The 5,861-nt window shown below is 42.0% G+C and overlaps 1 long non-coding RNA gene across 1 annotated transcript; it reads left to right on the top strand.

The window, feature by feature from the left end:
* The first annotated feature begins 1,107 nt into the window (after nucleotides 1–1,107).
* On the top strand, nucleotides 1,108–3,468 carry LOC125545887. Its single transcript, XR_007300344.1, has 4 exons — nucleotides 1,108–1,230; nucleotides 1,313–1,398; nucleotides 1,481–3,203; nucleotides 3,284–3,468. It is a non-coding gene; the product is annotated as an uncharacterized LOC125545887 (long non-coding RNA).
* Nucleotides 3,469–5,861: the final 2,393 nt, after the last annotated feature.

Below are 5,861 nucleotides of genomic sequence, written 5' to 3'. Positions count from 1 at the left end.
ATTGGAAATGCTGTCGCCGACTGAGTTCATCCATGTCGCGGTCACCATGTGGGCGCTGTGGCACTCAAGGAGACAGGCGCTGCATGAGAATGTATTCCAGAGCCCGTTGGCAACACATAGCTTCATTTCAAAGTACATTCGGGAGATCGAGGAATGCAAGCCCAAAGTGACTCGAGGAGCTGCGACCCAAAACCCGGTCGAGGATCAGGCTAAATGGATACCACCGCCGCCGGGAGTGGCGAAGATTAGAGTTGATGGAGCAACGGCGAGAAATACCCTTGATGGTACGTTCAGCGTCGTATGCAGAGATGACATGGGTGTATTCCTAGGTGCCTCTATGATCAAGATCCCAGGAGTGGTGGATCCGGCAACTCTAGAAGCCTTGGCCTGTCGTGAGGCGCTTGCTCTAGCATCGGACTTAAATCTTCCCCGGCTTGTTATTGCTTCGGACTGCCAGGGCGTGATCAGGGACATCAAAAAAGGCACAGGAGGATTATATGCTACTACTATTAAGGAGATCAAGGAGACGGCACCGGACTTCGATCAATGCAACTTCATCTTTGAGGGCAGATCGACAAACATCGAGGCACATAGTCTCGCTAAACACGCTTTCGGCCTAGATTATGGGCGTCATGTATGGCTTATAAACCTACCAGACATTCGTTGTATTCCTATGAACTTTTATGATTAATAAAGTGTGTTTAGTCTCAAAAAAAAAAGCAGACGCACGCAGGAAGCACAAACCCATGACCCCGACCTCGCAGCGCGCTAGGGTTAGTCTGCCGCCCATCCTCACCCGGCGCCGCCTCCGGTCCAGATCGATGAGACGATAGGATCCCCACGAGCGCGTGAAGCCCTACCGATGCGGGAGATGGACCTGGAGGTTTACGTCCACGAGGGTGACGGGCAGGTCGTGCGGCGCTGCAAGGACAAGAGCACCGGCTCCGGCGTCAGGTACGTCCGTAAGGATGCGCCTGGTATTTCGTGCGTGCACTGCTGGTTTTCGCCATCTTTCCCTAGCGACAGCCACTCCAGGTACCCCCCTGCTCTTATTGGTTTCTCATCGCTTTGCCCAATCTCACCCTCTTAGTAGTGCCTAAACAAAAATCTTGCATTGCTAATCTCGTTCGCTCCAGGAGGAATGGGTGTTTCGTGGCTGCGTTGCGGCCCTCCGCATGCATAGGAGGCCGACTGCAGTGAGTTCATCGGCTGCGTCCACCAGTCTTGATGGTAGTGGGACTACAGAAATAACCTTGTATCTTATTCGTATTAACCGTAGCTAGCTGGGCCGTCATGACTTCCGGTTGTGCAGTTGCAGAGGTCAGAGGGTTTCCAGGAGAATCAGACTATCCCTCGAGGCCCCAAGAAAGAGGGCAAGAGTGAGCGGTGCAGTGTTAGGTTGGTCAAAGAATTATGTTCCAGCCATGTGAGCACATGGGTCAGCGATTTTCATCCGTTCATGTCTTGTATTTATTGGCAGGTTTGGAAGTACCAAGGCACAACCTTAATTAGTGGCTGATAGGGTGCTCTAGGTACTGCACGGCATGGTATTACTGACCTGCAGCTTGATGATTCGATCAGGTGAGGTTTGCCGTAATATTCATTGTCTATGCTATTGAACATGAGCTTTGGGTACTTGACATCGTAAAACATGGTGAAGGATCAAATGATTTGCTTCATTTGATCGTACAGTGTGGGCAGTTCTAGGTGAGTTGGTTGTACTGGACATTAATTTAGGCCATGCTCAAAAGTTCCCGAGTTCACATATATAGTAACAAATTTGCCTTGTTTCTTCTAAAAGAGTCGATTTTGCATGTATTTAACAGAAACGTTATCAAGTCTGCTGCATTCAAAATCTTGATAATATTTCTAATGTATTGATATGGTGTAAATATTTTAAAGAATTTGTATGTAGAAAACCAATTACAGTTAGATAGAAAATTTAGCTTGCTATAAGGAATTCCGAGGCAGGTTTGGTCCCAATGTCTTGGGACAAATGCATGGGTTTTCACTCTGCTAATATGGAGACCTTTGTGCCAGCTGGTTTGGTGCATTCAGCTTAGTCAGGAACATTCTTCAGGATAGAGCTACTGGAAGCAAGTAACATGTGCATATTATTCGTCCATAACAAGAACTTAAATCCATAATCTGATAAAAGTGAAGGTCAGATAGAGGAATATCACTGGTCCTGTCAAGAAAGAATGCTCCTATTGTTTTATTTTTGTCAATAAACAATTACGTGTATGGGGGTTGCCCCATGGATGAAGCAAGGTGATGCCGATGGCCGTCCGGCCTGGTCCTCATATCGATCGGTTTGTTGCTGGTCTTTGATGCTTGATCTTCTGTTATCTTCGGCCGGCATGGTGCTTAGTAAACAAGCATGATCTACTTATGAGAAGTGGGTATACTTTTTCTTCAGTTCTCTTCGTAAGAGTTCTTTGATCCTTGTGAAGACTTGACATGAATTATAGTGGATGCAGGGCATGAATGGTAGGACGTGCTTCCGTCGCCGCCCCTGGTCCTCCACTCCTCCTCTCCCCTGCCTCCCCTTCTGCTAGCAGCAGCGGCCGGGGCCGCGCGAAGCAGTAACGAAGGACGACGGTGGCAGCGAGTGGACGGATGGAGGTCACGGGCATGTCTCCTCTCTATGTCCTCCTGAACATCATAGCTCTATACGTGTCACGGTCAATCGGCAATATAAGCAACGAACGTATCCAACCTCTTGTGATCCCTTCGTCCCTAAGCTTTGGACCAGTGAATTTTTCGTCTCTTCGTAAAACACACAATTTCCATATGTTATAAACTGCCCTTGCAAGTGCAAGTGATACTGCAAATGTCATCTTGTTTGATTTATTTTGCCATTTATTTGATTCGTGTCCTTCGATTTGTATAGTTCTTTAATGATTGATATTACTTGATAAGAAATGGGGAAATACTTTGAAGTCCAATATAGGGGAATATGGCAGTTTTGGAGGTGCGGACATTGCTTATCTGAATCTATGGTTCAATGGATATGACTAATTATCTGAATCTAGATGATTTTCATGTTTTTTCTTGCTTGCATGATATGAGCATGACTGATGTGAAGTTCGATATAGGTTGGCCGTAGAGCCGGAAGTACAATATTTCCACTGCTGGCATATATCTCCAGATATATTTGTTCATGTGTGTAATTTTCTTCACAAGCTGTTGACTTGGTTAAGGTACTTTTTTCTTTCTGACACAGCTGAATCACCTCATGCACTCAGTTTTATGCATTGGTTTCAAAGTTGGTTGAATGCAGAAACACACGAATTTCAGACATAACTGGGTTAATGCATTTGCGCGGGATATTACATCAGAACAATCGATAGTGGTTGTGGAGCCGTCCTTTGCGACTGGTAACATGTTATACTTTGCTTACGTATTTTCATGCCTATTTTACAATATTTTACTATATGTTCACATTTATTATGCTTTCAGCAGTTGCACTGGAAAAGAATTCATTGTTTCTGCAAAACCTTAGAAATATACTCAAAGTAAGTACTGCTTTTACTTTCAACCATGAGACCAGAATTTTTCCATTTCATGGATGTTTCCTTAATGATTTAGAAAACTGAAATCGTGCATTCTGTATACCATGGCGTGTGGCCGTGTAAACTTGTCATGTGTTTTATTTTTCTCGTAGAAGAGATGTGCTGTAATAATTTTGGAACGACCATATGAGATATGTGGATGTGAATAATGTACTGGTGCATGCCTCCTAAAATCGTCAACACTAGAGTCATGCACTAACATTTGTTTTTTCAGGCTTTCAGCAAAATTTGAGATGGCTAATTAACAGAGTGGTGGAGCATTTTCGATTCCTTTCCTTGTTTAAGTTGGACAATCTAAAACCACACAATGGCGTCATGGCGGTAATTCCAAAGGTTATTTAGTGAGACGTATAGGGACTTTGTCTTCCTGTTGGGTAAGGGTGGAATGAAACACATGAAGATCAAGGAAACGACAACCGGTTACAGTTCAAAGGAAGCCCGTTGGCAAGAAAAACATTGACGCTTGTCAACTCTGGCAATGGACTAAAAACATTCCCCTATAAAGTCATTTTTGATTGTTGTAGGGAGTATAACCATTAATTTATGTGCTTCGGAATGGTGGAGTAAATGAGCCAGGATTAAGTTAGAAAAGTTGTCTCAACCCGTGCAAAGGTTAAGATTTTCCTTTAGTGTTTAAGCTTCTAGGATTTACTGTAGCCGTTGAATGTTAACACTAAACAATATTAAGGTTTGAGTTGTGGGAGAGGGAAAGAGAGAGACAGGAGTGTGTGTGTGTGTGTGTGTGTGTGTGGGTGTGTGGGTGTGGGTGTGGGTGTGGGTGGGAGGGAGCGGGAGGGAGGGAGGGAGAGGGAGGGAGGTGGGGAGGGATCTATTGATAAAAAAATAGACTGCAGATGTGCACAAAAAAACTGTAGGTATACTTTATACTAATTATATATATATTGCTCGTGTAAGATGCTTATGAGTTCAGAAATAAAATTTTATTATACTTGGTGAAGCACCATGCAAATGAAGTTAAAGACAACGTTTCTGACCTTGTATGGGAACATTTTAAGCGCATCAAGCAGATCTTAGCTTGTAACATATAATTAATCGGATAATTGCTCTCTATTTATATACCATCGAGTTACATGGCAGGTGACATGGATTTCAATTATTTTCCAATTATTGCAAGCTATTTTTTCTATACATGTGAAATATGATATACATTATATGCGCAATCAAGAAAAAAATCTATCATGTATTCGTAGGTGTAATAAAATAAATAAATAAAAAGCCCGTGGCAACGCACGGGCGTCTACTAGTTACTTAAGAAAGAAGTGTGATGTTTTTTTGGAAATACACATGAAGGATGTCACATACCCATGTTTTAAGTACATAAAATATACTAACTATTAATCAACTAGGTTATACTTCTGCCAATTGCAAGAAACCCATATATAATGTCAATATGAATACTGTAGTACCAAACAATATACATAGATACTGAATATAAAACACATTGGGGTTTTTCTTCCAACACCTTAGAATGTGGTAAGAAGAGGGAAAAATATCAAACTTCAAGATACCATATGCACTTGTATGATAAATTTTAACCCAAATGAAGATGCATATATGAAGGCCACTAGTTCGAATGTTCATCAAAATTGTCAAAAATATGAGAACCAACCAGCGGTTGGATGGATAGGAGGGTGGTGGTACTCAGGCCCACTAGGGATCAAATTCCAGGTTTGACATTTTTTGTCTCATTAATGCATATTATTTTTTTAGTGGGAGATGACGTTCACCTCAATAGCGAGGCACATGAATTATCAACTTTGAAGCTCCGCAATTCTGATCCGATCTTCACTACATGTGTGAGTGCGTCAGTGTGGTGTGTGGTGTGTGCGTCTATGTTTTCTACAAAAAAAGTAAAAAAAAAACTCCCTATTCATCTTGTACATGTCCCATGTTTTTGTAGTCGAATTTACCATCAGCTAGTATGTCTTACTTGCTATGTGGTAAATAGGAATCTTAAAATTCTCTGAAAATATAGAACAAAAATAAAGTGCAAAGTTGTCAAATTTCTCCCTCCATTCCTTGATATAAGGTGTATAGATTTTTGAGAAAAACCCCGAAATATAAGGTGTATTGCGTTGCACCACTCGTTTGGATATATTTTTTCAGGATTTGAGTATATTTTCTTATATCAGGCAAACTCCTCTATTTTCTCATGGTCAATTAGTCAAGTGTAATCTCACCCAAAACTTGTGAAATTTTCACTTCATGTGAGTTTTTTTTAGTATGTTTGAGGTACTTTGTACTTCCGGTGAATTTTGTTACTCC

This window comes from Triticum urartu, chromosome 1 (assembly GCF_003073215.2).
Source record: "Triticum urartu cultivar G1812 chromosome 1, Tu2.1, whole genome shotgun sequence".
NCBI lineage: Eukaryota > Viridiplantae > Streptophyta > Magnoliopsida > Poales > Poaceae > Triticum > Triticum urartu.
The sequence above is the reverse complement of the archived record's forward strand: the minus strand, read 5'-3'. Positions and strand labels throughout refer to the sequence as shown.